A 17,647-nucleotide genomic window follows, 5' to 3' on the forward strand; every position below is an offset into this window, starting at 1 on the left:
GCGCTTTTGTAACAAAGCGCACTCTAAAGTGAAGCGAAAAAATAATGAGGAAATGGAGGGACACCAATAGAGGACGCTTTATTGAAAGCGCCCTCTAAGGGTAACCTTAGAGGGCGCTTTTGAAAAAGCGCTCTCTATGTCCATGTACATTTCCAGTTTATAAGGCGCTTTTGGAAAGCCTTAGAGAGCGCTTTTAGAAGCGCCCTCTTAGGCCCCCTTTAGAGGGCGCTTTTGTAACAAAGCGCCCTCTAAAGTGAAGCCAAAAAAAAATAATGAGGAAATGGAGGGACAACAATAGAGGGCGCTTTAGTGAAAGCGCCCTCTAAGGTTACCCTTAGAGGGCGCTTTTAAAAAAGCGCTCTCTAAGTCCATGTACATTTCCAGTTTAGAAGGCGCTTTTGGAAAGCCTTAGAGAGCGCTTTCAGAAGCGCCCTCTTAGGCCCCCTTTAGAGGGCGCTTTTTTTACTAAAGCGCCCTCTAAGGTCCCCTTTAGTAAACATTAAAATTATAACATATACTGCATGTCTCTTTATTTTCCCTCTCTATAAGCTATTTCGTTTACGTAACTGGGTTTTCTCTCTACTGCGATTACTCTCTACTGCGATTACTCTCGTCCTCCGTTCGTTCTCCCTCCCTCACCGTCATCGTCTCCGTCGCCTTTTTCTGCTGCTGTGTTCATGTTCACGTCCACCGTCACTGTTCACTTTCTTCTCCATCGTTACCGTCACCTTGAAGGTATTTCTCTTCTCCATCTTTACCGTTCACTTTCTTCATGTGTTTGATTAGGGCATTTTCTAAACTTAGTTTTACATTTTGTGCATTATGTTGATTAATGTTGTTTAGGGCAAACTGAGTTTTTTATTTCTGATTGAAAACTGATATCATTTGAAGTGTGTTTGAGCTTGTGCTTGGAAGTTTGATGATTATGGATGCAAGTTTGTTCATGTTCCAAACACCATAAGTTTGCATTGGTCTTTTGCATGCAGTAGGTGTGTGTGAGTTTGTATTCAATAATGATAAAAAAAAAGAGTTTAGATTGTTGTAACATGAGAGAAATGGAAGGTATATGAATGTGTTCACGTATTGAATCATTGTCTTACTTGGGTCTTATTGAATCATTTCTATATTACAGATAAAATGGCTAACCAAGACGATACCCATGACGCGAATGGATCACGTAACAATGTTGAAAAAGAAATCGAACGAGGATTGACTATTATGAAGTCAATCATTCGTGCAAGAGACAAGGGTGTAAAATTTGAAGTACATTGGAGTGCTGAAGACCAACTAATCGAGCCTAACGATTCAATGTTGGCAGGTTACATTGGTTTCCTTGTTCGACAACATATTCCGATTACATGTGATAATTGGAGAAGTCCGGACTTGAAGGTTGGCAAAGAAAAAATATGGTCGGAGATACAGGTACTTACCATATATTGTTATATGTTTTTTTTGTTGACTATTTGTTGACCATATATTGTTATAATATTACTTTATAATAACACACTCCATGTGTATGTTTTTTAGAGATCCTTTCACATCGATGAAAGCCGGCAAAAATATTGTATTCAATTGGCCGGAAAAAGACTCCGAGGATTTCGATCCTTTTTGTCCAACAAATTTCTCAAGGATGAGGAAGGAAAATTTGTTGAAGCAGAACGGCCAATGAAGTATGCCGAGATTATTTCAGCCGATGAATGGAATAACTTTGTCGCCAAACGAAGAAACGAAAAATTCCATGTAATGTCTATTAATTATGGTATTATACAATTGTTAAGTTACTTGGTTCTAATATGCCTTAAACTTTTTTATCCAGGAAGTAAGCGACATAAATCGGAAAAGGGCATCAAAACCCGCGTATCCGTACAAAAAAGGGCGTACGGGATATGCACGGTTACAACAACAAATTGTGAGTATATTCAAATGCTATGAGCTTATACATTGTCACAATATGTTATAATTGATGATCTTATAATCTAATTCAATGTGTAGCTAGCCGAGGAGAAAAGTGACGCAACATCTCTTCCGGAGCACGTATTATGGAAGGCTGCTCGGGTTGGGAAGGATGAGGCTGTCGTTGAAGCGGTCCAAACTGTTTATGACGAATGTGTAAGTATATGTAACATTATTTCTTTAATTATATCAAAAATTTTGTTAGACATATAATTCATTTTTAATCTCCTCTAATAATATTTCAGGAGACTTTATCCCAAACCGTACCTTCAACCGAGGTCCAGGATTGCAGGAGCGTACTTAGTCGAGTACTAAATGTTCCTGAGTATTCCGGTCGTGTGAGGGGTAAGGGTTTTGGTGTGACTCCGTCGTCATTTTATAAAAAACCAAAAACAAAAAATCCTACCAACAAAGAGGTGATGGAGACCTTGGCGGAGTTAAGGGCATAAGTACTCCAACTGCAAAACGAGAATGCAAGGTATAGAGAGGAAAGGTGCGCCTCCGAGGCAAAAGATACTAGTGACCGAGCTAGTATCAATTGTCAACCGAAATTTCCCGAGGTAATTATATATGTTATTATGAAATTAAAATAGCACTTTTTTACTTGACACATATACACGTTAACAATAACATTTATTATTGGTTTAGGGCATTTCACCTTGTCAGCTGTATCTATCGTCACCAACTTATCGCATGGTTGGCAAGGGAAAAGTGCACAACACTCCGGGTGAATTACTTCACCATAATCCCCTCCCGGTGGGATATATGAAAGTTTCGGTTGACCTTGTATTAGATACCGACGCACTTCTACCATTACCTGACGTTGTTTCAGAGACAACGTTGATGCGAGAAGCAGTCGGATCCTTTGTTGGATGGCCGTCAGATCTAATTTTCCCAGATGCCGAGGTATATATGTTCTAAATGATTATGAATCTTTAGTATTCACATTTCAATTCAGCTACAATTATGATATTTAATCAATCTTTATTACATGGTAATGTTAGACTCCTACAAGACCCACGCATAAAGCTGGTAAAGGGATTTCAAGACGCATCGAGTCGGTTGCATCTCTAAAAGAGGTACAAATATATATACCTATTGAATTATATACGCAACGATTCTGTTGCATCACAAAAAGTCATGATTTAATTTATATGAATTTTTAGGTTCCCGGTCGAAAGTTGAAAAAAGCTGGTAACGATATTCCTCCAACGACGTCCGGGACAAAATCTCAAATTATGATGCGTCTTGAGAAAATGGTGAATGAGTCCGATATTATGCACGGGGCCATTCGTACTATAGATTTTGATGAAGGTGTTTTCGGAGCTGCTCATTTTGAAATAATTGCAAAGGAGGACATGCAACAACTTTTTGAACACGACGAATTGGGCATCGCTGTCATTCATACATACATATGGTACTCCGATCAATCTATAATTTACTTAGTTGAACAATTTATTTACACATTTCAATGAGTAGTCTAATGTTTATTATGTTTCTATTTAAGGTATATGTATGTAACATTGCTGCGGGGAACTGAATTGTGTAACCGTTTCAATTTTATTGCTGCTTCCCGTATCAACGCAACGTTAATAACGAAAAATCCAACATCCGTAAAGAATGATCTAGTCGATAGATTCATGGCGGCCGGCGATAAGACTACACCCAGTTTGTATTTTTTACCGTTTAATTCTGGCAACGGGTTAGATTTTCTTTCTAATAATTTCATTCTAATCTATGTATATCTTTTACGTAGAAAATTTTCATTCATCTAAATTTTTGTTTTATTTTACAGTGGCCACTGGGTGTTGGTTGCTATGGATCTTTCGAGACTAATAGTGTATTATCTCGATTCGTTATCGGGTGATTGGAGTAAATATCCGAGTATGAAGAAGACGTTATCGGGTGATTGGAGTAAATATTCGTGTGTATTTGTATATTTAATTATGTCTGTCAGACTGATCTCAATATACGTTTTTATTTTGTTAGGGCAATAATAAAATTTAGATCGAAAAAGAATTATCGCAATAGGAAGGACATTACCTGGATCAGAGTTCAGGTATATATTAAGTATCTTATTTTTGCTTATAATAGTGTTTGTTTTTTTGCTTATAATAGTGTTTGTAAGAAATTAACTATATATATATTGTTTGTTTTTCTGTGTAGTGTCCTCAGCAAAATAATTCGGTCGATTGCGGATTTTTTGTATTGAGATTTATGAGAGATATCATTGCGTTGAATCGTATAGACATCCCAAAAATGGTATGGAATAATAACTTAGGGTTTATTTTAATATTATCGAATATTTCATCTAATTTGTTACTAAATCATGAATATGTTTTATTCTCTTAATTGTAGTACTTTGAGGAATACAAATCTTACTCAAGAGCTCATTTGGATGAAATGAAGGATGAATTGTGTCAATTCATTGTTGATCAAAGAATCATATAGCTAGGATGTATATTGTTGTACATATATGTATGGGATGTTGTTGTTGTATGCTGTTGTTGTATATATGTTGTATATTGTTGTTGTACTTTTACTAACTCATGAATATGTTGTTGTATATTGTTGATCAAAGAAACATATATTATGTTGTATATATGGAGGATTAATGTTGTATATAAATGGATTCATGTTGTATATATCAATGGATTAATGGTGTATAACATTGGATTAAAGGATGAAATCAATATGAATTTTACACTTTTGCAGCATGCGAACAGGTTACTAATTAAATATCCACTGTTTTTCAAACAAATTTTTTTAAAACAACTAACACTTTAGAGGGCGCTTTCTGTAGGAAGCGCCCTCTAAACATTTTACATTGACAACTTTAGAGGGCGCTTTATCTAGAAAGCGCCCTCTAAACACTTTACATTGACAACTTTAGAGGGCGCTTAACACTTTAGAGGGCGCTTTATGTAGGAAGCGCCCTCTAAACATTTTACATTGACAACTTTAGAGGGCGCTTTGTCTAGAAAGCGCCCTCTAAACACTTTACATTGACAACTTTAGAGGGTGCTTTTTCCAGAAAGCGCCCTCTAAACACTTTACATTGACAACTTTAGAGGGCGCTTTTTCCAGAAAGCGCCCTCTAAGGTGTCCCTTTATGGACCACTCCAGAGGGCGCTTTTTTCTGAAAGCACACTATAATGTGGCCCTTAAAGGGCCACTTTAGACAGCGTTTTCTCCAGGAAAACAAAGCGCTGTCTTTACCTATGCCAGCGCCACTTTAGAGGGCGCTTAAAAGCGCTGTTATAGGCCAAAATAAGCGCCCTCTTTTCCCTTATTTGGCGTAGTGAGACTTATTGTCCATCACTAAGGATATAGGTGAGCATTACATCTACCTCAAGGATAACTCAAACCTAATAGCTAAAGGTTATGAAAAATTTGATTAAGAAGGTGGCCATTGAAACCACATAAAGACGTTTGAATGGGTTTTATTTACCAATGAAAAGTATGTACAAAATGGTCAAAGTTGACTTAGGAGTTCAATTCAAAATAAGTATTAAGAAAAGAAAGTTTGAAAATCAAAAGCATAATGCTTAGGTTTCTAATTTTTGAAAATAATTTTTAAATGTTTGCACAAAAGTTTTGGCTTGGGTTAGAGTGGAGAGAAGAAGAAGAATGGCTAAAGTCCTAAACATACAAGAGGTAAGGGACAAGAAGCAAAACCACACATGGAGTTCCTTTCTTGAGATCATATTGATGATCCAAGTAGCTCCCATCCTTTGGAATAAGCAAGAAAAATAATAGTAAGCTCAAGCAACAATCAAACAAGTCTCTTAAAAGATCCTCAATGCATCTTGTATCTTTCACTTTGGATGAACATGGCAATGGTTCTTCAATTTGAGCTTGATCGCGACTTTATGAGTCGAATTTGGGGTACAAACTGCAAGTGGACAGTTCTATCGCGTAGTTTTAAAAGATATCGATCCCACAGGGACTTATGAATCGATATACCATTTTCTAAGGTTACTTCGTAAAGCTAAGGCGGGTAATACTTTGATTGTTTGGGGAAAAGGTAAAACTAAAAATAGGATCTAAATTAAATATCAACTAAACGGATATCGGTATGTAGTTCGTCGTAATTAGGGAATCAATTCTTCGTTGGTTTCTTGGTTTTATAATAAATCTTTTCAGTTGACACTATTGATTAAAAGTCTTATCTCAAACTCTCGCTCTGTTGAATGAACTATGATTTTATATTAACGTAGCTGTCACTTATTAGTTAAGTCAAAAACCACTTTTTGAAAACAATAGAATCCGTAGAAACTCTTTTTAAGAAAACACTAATCGTTCAAACACCCTTGTCTCAAACTCTCGCTCTGTTGACTTAGGTTATATAATTAAATTCAAATGCTTAACTCTCGTCCTCACATTCAACCTTTAAAAATACTTTTTGAAAAAGATTAGAATTTAATTAACTCTAAAAATTGCTCTCGCCCTGATCTAGAATTAATGTCCAATTAACACTGTCCAGTCAAAAACTCAAACTCTCGTTCTATTGATTTTAACTTCTTTATGTCTTTTACTTTCGTACAAAAACCTTGTTATTAAACCTGTAAATTGAGACCGTGAAAAGAGTGATTTTAATTTTAAACTTAATTAAACCAACTTAGTTTTGATTCCTTCATTCCGCTTACTTTACATACCGATACCTAAATAAATTAGCCAGACATACTAAACAGATCTAAATAATCAGCATGCATAAATAATTCCATCTCAGGAAAATAATATAAATAAACAGTAAAACAAAGCATATATAAATTCAAACAATAATTAAAGAACCTGAGTAATTAAATAGCAGTCTTATACATCCACCACTGACCGGTTGGATTTGTTCTTGAATTCTTCAATCAGACAGAAAAATAAAAGTGAAGGAATAAAAATCTAGGGTCTAACGTAAGGTTAGATCTAGTAAAAGATACACAATAGTTTCCGGTGTAGAAACTATTGTGCGAAAAAGAATTAATTAAGTGCTGAAAGCTTAACTGGAAAAGAAAATAAAAATAAAAATAAAAACTGCAATTAAAAGCAAAAACAGTAAAGAAAAATAATGGTATGCTTGCATGGCTGGAAGAAGAAAATTGAACGAAGTCGGGGGTTTCTGCAGGGTTTGCAAAGCCAATATTTATACTGGTCACTTTGTTGTAACGATTTCCAAGATTCTTCCGTTCACTTTCCAATGGTCAAGCGTAACAATAGGCCTCAACGTCTTTGTTGCGCTTCTGAAGCCAAAAATATAGGAGAATGGTGTGACGTTCGTCACACCATGTGTTACGCTCGTAACACATGTGGGTAAAGCGTGACGCTCGTCACAGCCTGTGTGACGCTCGTCACAGGCACAACGCCTGTGTTTTTGGGCTGGGCTTTGGCTTTTGATATTTGCTTCTTTTCATTCCTTTTTGCACCTCCTTTTCTTCCTTTTTTACTTGTGCTTCAAATAGACTACCTGAGATAAATAGAAAGAAAATACCGAGTAATATCGCGTAAAATGAAATAAATTGAAGTAAATAATAATATAATTTAATTAAATTGAGTCCTAGAATGTGATATTATTTCATGTTATCAAACTCCCCCATACTTCGATTTTTGCTTGTCCTCAAGCAAAATACAGTATAGAACTTGTTTTTTAAAATTTTAGCCAGATGAAATTTCAAAACACACATCAATTCGTACTAGGTTGCAAGTAAATTTTGTTTAGAAGCAGCTTGAATTTATTTCGACATCAAGAACTACCGTTACCACATCTGATAATCTTACCTCATGCAAACCAGTTCGAGTCATGCTATTATAGCTAGTCTGGTTCTTTTACTCTTATTTCACCCATTTTCATTCTAGCGAAATCACATTAAGCCCTTTATCGTTTCGCGCACATAGTGGAGTGGCCGGTTAGTGATTCTGATCCCCTTTTTAGCTTGAAGCTCTGGTACATGAGTCGGATAACTTCGTTATTTAGTCCATTGCGAATTGCGGGGGATCGGACCGTAGTCCTCCCTACCAAGTTCAGTACCAGATACCTGCTGAACCAACTCATAATGGGTCTTTCGTATTATGTTTTTGTATGATCAGCAACCTTTAGATTAAATGATCTGGTAAGGATCACCTAACTTAATTAGTGCATTTCCTGATATATATATATATATATATATATATATATATATATATATATATATATATATATATATATATTTATTTTTATTTATTTTTTATTTTGGGAATCATTCACTTATATTCATCGGCCCTCCACGTAGTTTGCTATTAAGATGGTGCTGACTTCTTGTATAAACTACTCGGGGTTACTATAAAGTTAAAAGTCCATGGACTTGTATAGCATGTGCCTTTCTGATCTAACATGTTGAGGTTTGTTTAGAGTGTTTGGCGGTAATAGTTTTTGTCTTAATTTGTCTCAAGTTCGATAAAATGAGCAACCTTTATACTTACTGAGTGTGTTGGATTTTTGTTATGGCTCATGAAAATTTTGAGGGAATAGATAATAGAAATTTTTCACACTTGGGACTTAACTTAAAATAAATCTATATTATAAGAAATATATTTTTTTTTATAAGGGAAATAACAATGAAAAGAAAGATACATACTTGAAAAAGAAAAAGAAGGATAGAAAGAACACGGTTTCCCCCCATACTTAAATGAAACATTGTCCCCAATGTTTCAAAGAAAACAAAAGATAAATAAAAAAGAGAGGGAAAAGAAACTAAAGTTAATGCTGCTTGCCGCCTCTTGTTCTTGGACCTGGTGATCGTTGATGTACTTCTAAGTTGTCAAACCTGCTAAGCAAATCAGTGAACCGCTGGTCGGTTATGGCATTCCTCTCTTCCTGTTGTTGTTGCATTTGGCGCATCATTTGCATCATTTCGAGATTCTGTGCTTGCATACCATCAATAGCATGCATGATGTCGTCGTTGGTTGCAGGCCTTCTTCGTCGACGACGTCGTGAGGATGGGCCAGCTGCATTATCGGAAGGGTTGAGCGGGACTGATTGTTGTGCAGGAGCATGATCACCTTGCTCCATTTCTTCGAACTCGTCTGTAGACGGGTTTGCATATGAAGGCTCGGTAGCTTCGGGAGCATTCAGATCATAGAGGTGGCGGTTGGGGTTGGTGACATCTGTTAGGGCAATGTTAGGTAGAACAACGCTTGGGACTGCCTGGTTATTCACCATTAGGTAATATTTTCCGCCTACTCTGTTCTTAATTAGGTGGCTGGATCGACAGTAGCTTATATCCATAAAGAGGGGAGGTAAAGATCCTAAAGTTTGGAGTCGGTCCCCTAGGTTTAAGCCAAGTGCTATGGTGGTGATTAATCCACCAATTACAAAAGGTTGACGACCTCTAGCACATAAGGTGCGGATATGATGTAATAGGAAGGAGGCGGCGTTTACCTTAGTATTCGGTTCGAAGACGTATTCGAGGAAGAATAATTCCTTTGCGTTGACCTTGATGTTGTTCGGTCTTCCAAAAACTGTGTTTTGCAGGATGCGGATAAAGTACCGGATAGTTGGGTTATGTATATGGGAAACAAGGAGCTCTTCCCAGTTGTTGGCATCTACACCGGATATTTTCCTAAAGAGGTCGAAAGCGGCAACTGTGTTCCAGTTTGAGTTTGGAGGGATTCTGGGGTAGACTTGACCTTCGATGGGGAACTGTAGCATGGTACTCAATTGGTTTTGGGATAGGGAGTACTCGGTGTTGAACATGCGGAAGGTTGCGGTACCGGTTTAGTACTCGTCTTCACCGGTGGGAGTGTTGTACGCATATGAACTTAAAAATTCTAAGGTTAGGGACGGGTAGGTAGGTTGATTATGCGTGCATAGAAAGGTTAAATCAGCAAGACGGAGCATCCATTCTATACCTTGAAGTAATCCTAATTCTTGTAAACAAGTTAAATCAGGATACCTGGTAGAGGTGACACCTCGTTGTTGGAAACGCTCGAACTGCTCCCTTTGATAATTATCATCTTCGGATCGGAAGATGATATTTCGGAAAGCTTGGTTGCCCGCCATATCGATAAGTGGTTTGAAAGAGGTAATTAGGGGAGAAGGGAAATGACATTGATTTTAGAGAATGGTTTGTGGTGTATGAAGAAAGGTATGGTGGGTATTTATAGGGAAAAAAAATTGGAAGTTGGAAAGGGAGTGGTTGAAAAGTAAATAAATATGGGTAAATGTGAATAAATGGGGAAGGTAAAAAGGTGAAGTGGTGTAACGGTCGTCTCCCAACGGTTAGTAACGTTAACATGGTCAGACGGTGTCACGCTCGTGACAGGGGCATGACGGGCGTCACAGGCACTTGGCGTGACGTCCGTGATAGATTGTGTGACGCTCGTCACACAGTCATTCTGGCATGGTTACTGCTTGCGTTCTTCATAATAATTATAGTAATTTATTTTATTTTTTTTGTTTTGCTTTGCTTCAGATTATTTTACTCTGCTATTTAAATTTCCCCTGCATGCTATTCTACTTTGTATAATAGTGCATAAATATATTTTTTCTTTAATAAGTTATGTATGCAGCAACAGTAGAGAGCATTATTGATAGATATTGCATAATTCATAATAAAATAGAATAAATCAATAGCTTCATAAAATAATCATAATGTAACATTGGAAAAAAAAACAAAAATGCAAAAGAGAAACAAATACGAACATAATTTGAAATAACATTAATGAATAATCTAACTAAAACTAAATAACTAAGAAAAACGACTTCTATCCATCTGCATGATCTCTGGCCGGAGGAACAAAGGAGTTAACACGGTATAGCAACTCGTGAAACTGATTTGTCATACAGTTCATGTATCCCAGAAATTCGTGTCTCATGTTAGCAAACTCTTCTCTGAGGGCGTCTTGTTCTGACATCAAAGCTTCAATGGCAGTGTTATAATCAGTTCCGGGCATATGATGTCTAAGGTCGGGTATTGCCGATTCTTCGGTCTGAACAGGTTGAGGAGGAGGATCAATATCATAATAACCAGATGGTGTCTGAGGGTCGGATTCAGCATAAGGAATCTGGTCATCACAAATTTCATAGTCCTGGATGGATTCAGTGGATCTAGCAGGAGAGGGGGTTTCGTTCAGATTGTAGAGCCAGTTATTGCGTTTATGAACACTAGTCCTAGGATTGGGCATGGTGAATAGGCAAAGAACTTGGTTATTAATTATAAGCTCAAACTCGTCAGATCCTAGGTTTGCTATAAACATAGTGTTGAAGAGGAAGGGTATACTCATAATAGTAATGCCACAAAAAGGGCTTAAGTCAAGCATAGGCTGACGTAATCCGATAGCATTACCAATCATGGTTATCAAACCGCCTATTCGAATTGGTGCTCGTTCATCTTGGATAAGGTGGTCTAAATTGGCCAACATAAAAGTGGCACCGTTTACTGGACGGTTCTGGGAAGCACAAAATATGATGAAGAGTTCATCACGTGAAACTGTGGTACTGTTTGGCTTCTTCCCAAATAAGGTGTGGGTCAGGATCTTATGGAAATAACGAAAGGTCGGGTTATGTATGTTTCCAGAGAGAAACTCATGTTCCTCGGGATCGTCATTTCCAGTCAAGCTTCCCCAAAAGTGTTCAAGTTCTCTATATTCAAAAAGTTCTTCTTGGCTCACTGTGAATGTGTCAAAGGAGGTAGGGAAACCTAAAAGGTTGGTAAAGTCTTGAATATTAAATTGGTACTCCATGTTAAACATTCTGAACTGGATGAAACCTCTGCTTATTCCTTTCCCATGGCTGGGTAGATAGACCAGGGAACTAAGGAATTCTAGTGTTAGTCTCCGGTAGGTGACGAAATGTCTACGGATAGGAGAGGTTTCCCACCCTATCTGACTCAGCAAATACAAGAGACTTTCTCTTAGTCCAAGGGCAGTCATTGCCCAGTCATCAGCATACAGGCTAGGTAGTATCTCTCTCGTGGCTAGTTCCTCAAACTTTTGTTTCTGAGCTTTTCCTCTGAATTTGATACCCATACGATCGATTTGTCCCATCAGGTTAATGTTAGCTAGAGAAAAGAAAAACAAGAGTTTTAGTCAGGATTTGGCCAAATGCCAAAAGAAGAAGAGAAAAGTTTTTTTTAATAAATTAAAATAATTAAGAATGAACACTAAACAAAATTTAAAAGAATAATTAAGGAAGAAATAAAAAAAATAATATTTGTGGGTTGTCTCCCACTAAGCGCTTTGTTTAATGTCGCAAGCTCGACATAAAAACTATCAATTATAATCTATAAGTTCTGGAGGCATTTCGTCTAAGTGCAAGACTTGCGAATCTTCATTGTTTTCTGCATAGTGATAATGTTTTAGACGTTGCCCGTTTACGGTAAATGGTTCCATAGATTTGCCTTTAATTTCTACCGCTCCACTGGGAAAAACATTGGTGATTTGAAAAGGACCTGACCATCTAGATCGTAGTTTTCCTGGGAATAACTTTAGCCTAGAGTTAAATAAAAGGACTGTATCGCCTTGTTTGAAGATTTTCCTTGATATGCGCTTGTCATGCCATTGTTTTGTTCTTTCTTTGTAGATTCTGGCATTTTCGTAAGCGTCTCTTCTGAGTTCCTCTAATTCGCTTATATCAAGGATTCTCTTTTCGCCGGCGGCCTTATAGTTTAAATTTAGATTTTTAATAGCCCAATAGGCTTTATGTTCTAATTCTACCGGGAGGTGGCAGGATTTTCCATAAATGAGCTTAAATGGGGTTGTCCCTATGGGAGTTTTGTAAGCAATTCTGTAAGCCCATAAAGCTTCTGGTAATTTCAATGACCAGTCTTTCCTTGAAGTGGCGACTGTTTTCTCTAGTATCTGTTTGATTTCTCTGTTAGACACTTCCACTTGCCCACTGGTTTGAGGGTGGTAAGGTGTCGCTACTCTATGTCTTATGCCATACTTAAGCAGTAGTTTTTTGAGTACCTTGGATATGAAATGCGATCCACCATCACTGACTACTATTCTTGGGACACCAAACCTTGGAAATATTATATTCTTAAAGAGTCTAGTTACTACTCGTGTGTCGTTTGTTGGAGAAGCTATAACTTCAATCCATTTTGATACGTAGTCAACTGCCATGAGTATGTATTTGTTACCGAAAGAGGATGGAAAAGGTCCCACGAAGTCTATTCTCCACACGTCAAAAATCTCTACTTCCAAAACGCCCTTTTGTGGCATCTCGTCACGTCTAGATATGTTTCCTGTGCGTTGACATCTGTCACATTTCTTAATAGCTGCATGTACATCCTTCCATATATTTGGCCAATAGAAACCGGCTTGTAGGATTTTAGAGCAGGTCTTGGATGTACTTGCATGTCCACCATAAGGAGCGGAGTGACAGTGTTGGATTATATTTTCCACCTCTTCTTCGGGTATACACCGACGGAAAATACCATCGGGGCCTCTTTTGAAAAGTAAGGGGTCATCCCAGTAATAGTGTTTTATGTCATAGAAGAATCGTTTCTTCTGCTGGTAGGATAAGGTAGGTGGAACTATTCGGGCAGCTAAATAATTGACGAGGTCAGCGTACCACGGTGTAACAAATATAGCTAAGGTGGTTTCTACCTGTTTATCAGCGTTATTTTCTTCCAAAGTAGCTATAAGCTTATCGTACGAGAAATCATCGTTAATTGATGTTCTTTCCGATTTAAGGTTCTCAAGTCTCGAGAGGTGATCTGCTACTACGTTTTCAGTTCCTTTCTTGTCTTTGATTTCCAAATCGAACTCTTGTAGCAACAGGATCCACCTTAGGAGTCTAGGTTTAGCATCTTTTTTTGTTAAGAGGTATTTGATAGCAGCGTGGTCAGTGTAGATGATTATTTTGGCTCCGACCAAGTAAGAACAAAATTTATTTAGCGCAAACACTATTGCTAGAAGTTCTTTCTCGGTTGTGGCGTAATTCATTTGTGCTTCATCTAGAGTTCTACTTGCGTAATATATAACGTGAAGCTTTTTATCCCTTTGTTGTCCTAAAACAGAACCTACAGCGTAATCACTGGCATCACACATTATTTCGAATGGTTCATTCCAATCTGGTGTCTGCATTATGGGCGCGGAGATCAGTGCTTGTTTAAGCGTTTGAAATGCTTCTAAACATTTATTGTCGAATATGAATTCAGCATCCTTCATTAATAGCCCGGTTAAAGGTTTAGTTATTTTAGAGAAGTCTTTAATGAATCGTCGGTAAAAACCGGCATGTCCTAAGAAGCTTCGTACTTCTCTCACAGTTTTCGGGGGTTGAAGGTTTTCGATTACCTCTATTTTGGCTTTGTCTACTCCAATTCCTCTGTTCGAGATGATGTGTCCTAAAACAATTCCTTCTTGTACCATAAAGTGACATTTTTCCCAATTAAGTACTAGGTTTACTTTTACACATCGCTCTAGAACTCTTTCTAGGTTTTCAAGGCATTCTTCAAAGCTTTGTCCGCATACGGAAAAGTCATCCATAAATACTTCCATGATGTTTTCTAGAAAATCGGCGAATATTGCCATCATGCACCTTTGGAAGGTTGCGGGAGCATTACACAAGCCAAACGACATTTGTCTATAAGCGAAGGTACCAAAAGGACACGTGAACGTTGTCTTTTCTTGGTCATCAGGGTGAATTGGTATTTGAAAGAAGCCTGAGTAACCGTCTAGATAGCAGAAATGAGAATGTTTTGCTAATCGTTCTAACATATGGTCAATGAATGGTAAAGGGAAATGATCTTTTCGGGTTGCTTTGTTTAGTTTCCTATAGTCAATGCACATTCTCCATCCCGATTCGATTCGTTTGGTTATAGTTTCTCCTTTTTCATTTTCAATGACTGTTACACCTCCTTTCTTTGGTACTACGTGTACAGGACTAACCCATTTGCTATCAGATTTAGAATATATGATACCTGCCTCTAATAACTTGGTTATTTCCTTCTTCACTACCTCACTCAGGATCGGGTTTAGTCTCCTCTGGTGTTCGCTACAAGTTTTACAGTCCTCTTCTAGCATGATGCGGTGCATACAAATAAAAGGACTTATTCCTTTAAGATCGGTGATGTTGTATCCTAGTGCGGTTGGATATTTTCTTAAGATATGGAGGAGTTTTTCTGTTTCGAGTCTTCCTAGGTCAGCATTAACTATCACTGGTCGTTCAAGTTCTAAGTCTAGGAATTCATATCTCAGATTTTTGGGAAGTGTTTTCAGGTCTAGGGTTGGTTTCTTAAGGCATTGCGTAGGGTCCGGTGTTATTGCTAAACATTGGTTAAGTTTGTCTTCTACAAGATAGTCAGATGATTTGTCTTTTTCTAACTCTGTTTCTTTTATGCATTCATCGATGATATCCATGAAGTAACATGTATCTTCTATTGCAGGTGCTTTCAAAAATTGGGAAAGAATGAACTCAATTTTCTCTTCTCCTACTTCGAAAGTGAGTCGTCCTCGTTTTACGTCTATGATTGCACCGGCCGTTGCTAAGAACGGTCTTCCCAGTATAATGGGTGTAACTTCATCTTCTCTAATATCCATAATTATAAAATCTGTTGGAATGTAGAATTGACCTATGCGCACTGGAACGTTTTCAAGAATTCCTACAGGATATCTAACGGAACGATCTGCTAGTTGCACAGACATTTTAGTTGGTCTTAATTCTCCCATTTCAAGTCTCTTGCATATGGATAAAGGCATAACACTAATACCGGCTCCTAAATCGCATAAGGCTTTGTCAATGACAAATTTTCCTATGTGACAGGGTATAGAGAAACTACCTGGGTCTTTAAGTTTAGGAGGCATATTCTGGATTATAGCGCTACATTCAGCGGTGAGTGTAACGATTTCGCTATCTTCAAGTTTCCTTTTATTAGAAAGAATTTCTTTTAAGAACTTGGCATATGAGGGCATCTGCTAATAGCTTCTGTAAACGGAATTGTGACGTTTAATTGTTTTAGTAGGTCAACAAATTTTTTGAATTGGCCCGCATCTTTGGTTTTAATAAGCCTTTGAGAGTAAGGGATAGGTGGTTTATAAGGTGGTGGAGGTACATAAGGTTCCTTCTTTTCTACGGTTTCCTTATTACTCTCTTCCTTTTCCTTAGGTTCACTTTCCTCCTCAGTTGAATTTTAGAGTTTTGGTTTTCTATCCTTGGGTCAGACGGTCCTTCCACTTCCGTTCCACTTCTCAGTATAATTGCATGAGCGTGGCTTCTTGGATTAGGTTGGGGTTGGCCAGGAAATGTACCAGTTGGGGCAGCAGTAGGCGCTTGTTGTTGAGCTACTTGTGATATTTGCGTTTCCAGCATTTTGTTATGGGTAGCCAGGGCATCTACTTTACTTGCTAGTTGTTTAATTTGTTCGCCAGTGTGTACATTCTGGTTTAAGAAATCTTTGTTGGTTTGCTGTTGAGAAGCTATAAAGTTTTCCATCATCATTTCCAAGTTGGATTTCCTAGGGGCGTTATTGTTAGGTGTAGATGGGATTGGCTTTTGATATCCTGGAGGTATAGCTGGGGCTTGATTTGGAGATTGTCCAGGTGCGTATAAAGCATTATTACTCTTATATGATAAATTGGGAAGATTCTTCCAATTTGAGTTATAGGTATGCGAGTAGGGGCTTCCTTGAGCATAGTTTACTTGCTCCGCTTGGATTCCTGTTAGGAGTTGACAATCTGCAGGAGTGTGACCCTGGATTCCACAGACTTCGCAATTCTGAGTTATGGCAACCACGGTGGCTGGAGGTGATACATTTAAAGTTTCAATTTTCTAGACCAGAGCATCCACTTTTGCATTAACATGATCAAGGTTACTTATCTCGTACATGCCAGTTTTCGTTTGAGGTTTTTCTACCATTGTTCGTTCGCTTCCCCACTGATAGTGATTTTGAGCCATGCTTTCGATAAGTTGGTAAGCATCAGCATAAGGTTTGTTCATTAGTGCACCACCTGCGGCGGCGTCTATTGTTAACCTCGTGTTGTACAGGAGACCATTATAGAAGGTATGAATTACTAACCAGTCTTCTAAACCATGGTGTGGACAAAGTCTCATCATGTCTTTGTATCTTTCCCATGCTTCAAAGAGAGACTCGTTATCTTTCTGTTTAAATCCATTTATCTGGGCTCTTAACATAGCTGTTTTGCTCGGCAGAAAATATCGGGCAAGAAAAACTTTCTTCAACTCGTTCCATGTGGTGACTGAGTTGGAAGGAAGAGATTAAAGCCATCTTCTAGCGCTATCTCTTAACGAGAAAGGAAAAAGACGAAGTCGAATTGCCTCTGAAGTGACACCGTTAGCTTTAACAGTATCAACGTATTGGACAAATACGGATAAATGAAGGTTTGGATCCTCGGTAGGATTTCCAGAGAATTGGTTCTGTTGCACTGCCTGCAACAGTGAAGGTTTAAGTTCAAAGTTGTTTGCTTCGATTGCGGGTGGAGCAATACTCGAATGCGGCTCATCTTGCGATGGAGCGGCGTAATCTCGAAGAGCACGAGCTGGTTCTGCCATCTCGGGTATCGGCGAAGGAAGAAGATTTTTGAGATCAGGAAGTTCGACAGGAGGGAGATTCTTTGCAGCACGATATTCCCGAATTCGTCTTAAGACTCGGAGATATAGTTCGATATCGTTGATTCGTAAGTAGAACGGCTCACCTTGTGAGCGAGTGTGTGGCATACAAATCAACGAAAGAAAGAAAAGAAAAGGAAAATAAGCCTTAGTCTC

At 38.0% G+C, this 17,647-nt stretch overlaps 1 non-coding gene across 1 annotated transcript; it reads left to right on the plus strand.

Moving 5' to 3' along the window:
* The first annotated feature begins 16,949 nt into the window (after positions 1-16,949).
* LOC127109843 (small nucleolar RNA R71) lies at positions 16,950-17,056 on the plus strand. The gene has a single exon (XR_007797092.1). It is a non-coding gene; the product is annotated as a small nucleolar RNA R71 (small nucleolar RNA).
* The last annotated feature ends 591 nt before the right edge of the window (positions 17,057-17,647 follow it).

Source organism: Lathyrus oleraceus, chromosome 7 (assembly GCF_024323335.1).
Source record: "Lathyrus oleraceus cultivar Zhongwan6 chromosome 7, CAAS_Psat_ZW6_1.0, whole genome shotgun sequence".
In the NCBI taxonomy this organism is placed as follows: Eukaryota; Viridiplantae; Streptophyta; class Magnoliopsida; order Fabales; family Fabaceae; genus Lathyrus; species Lathyrus oleraceus.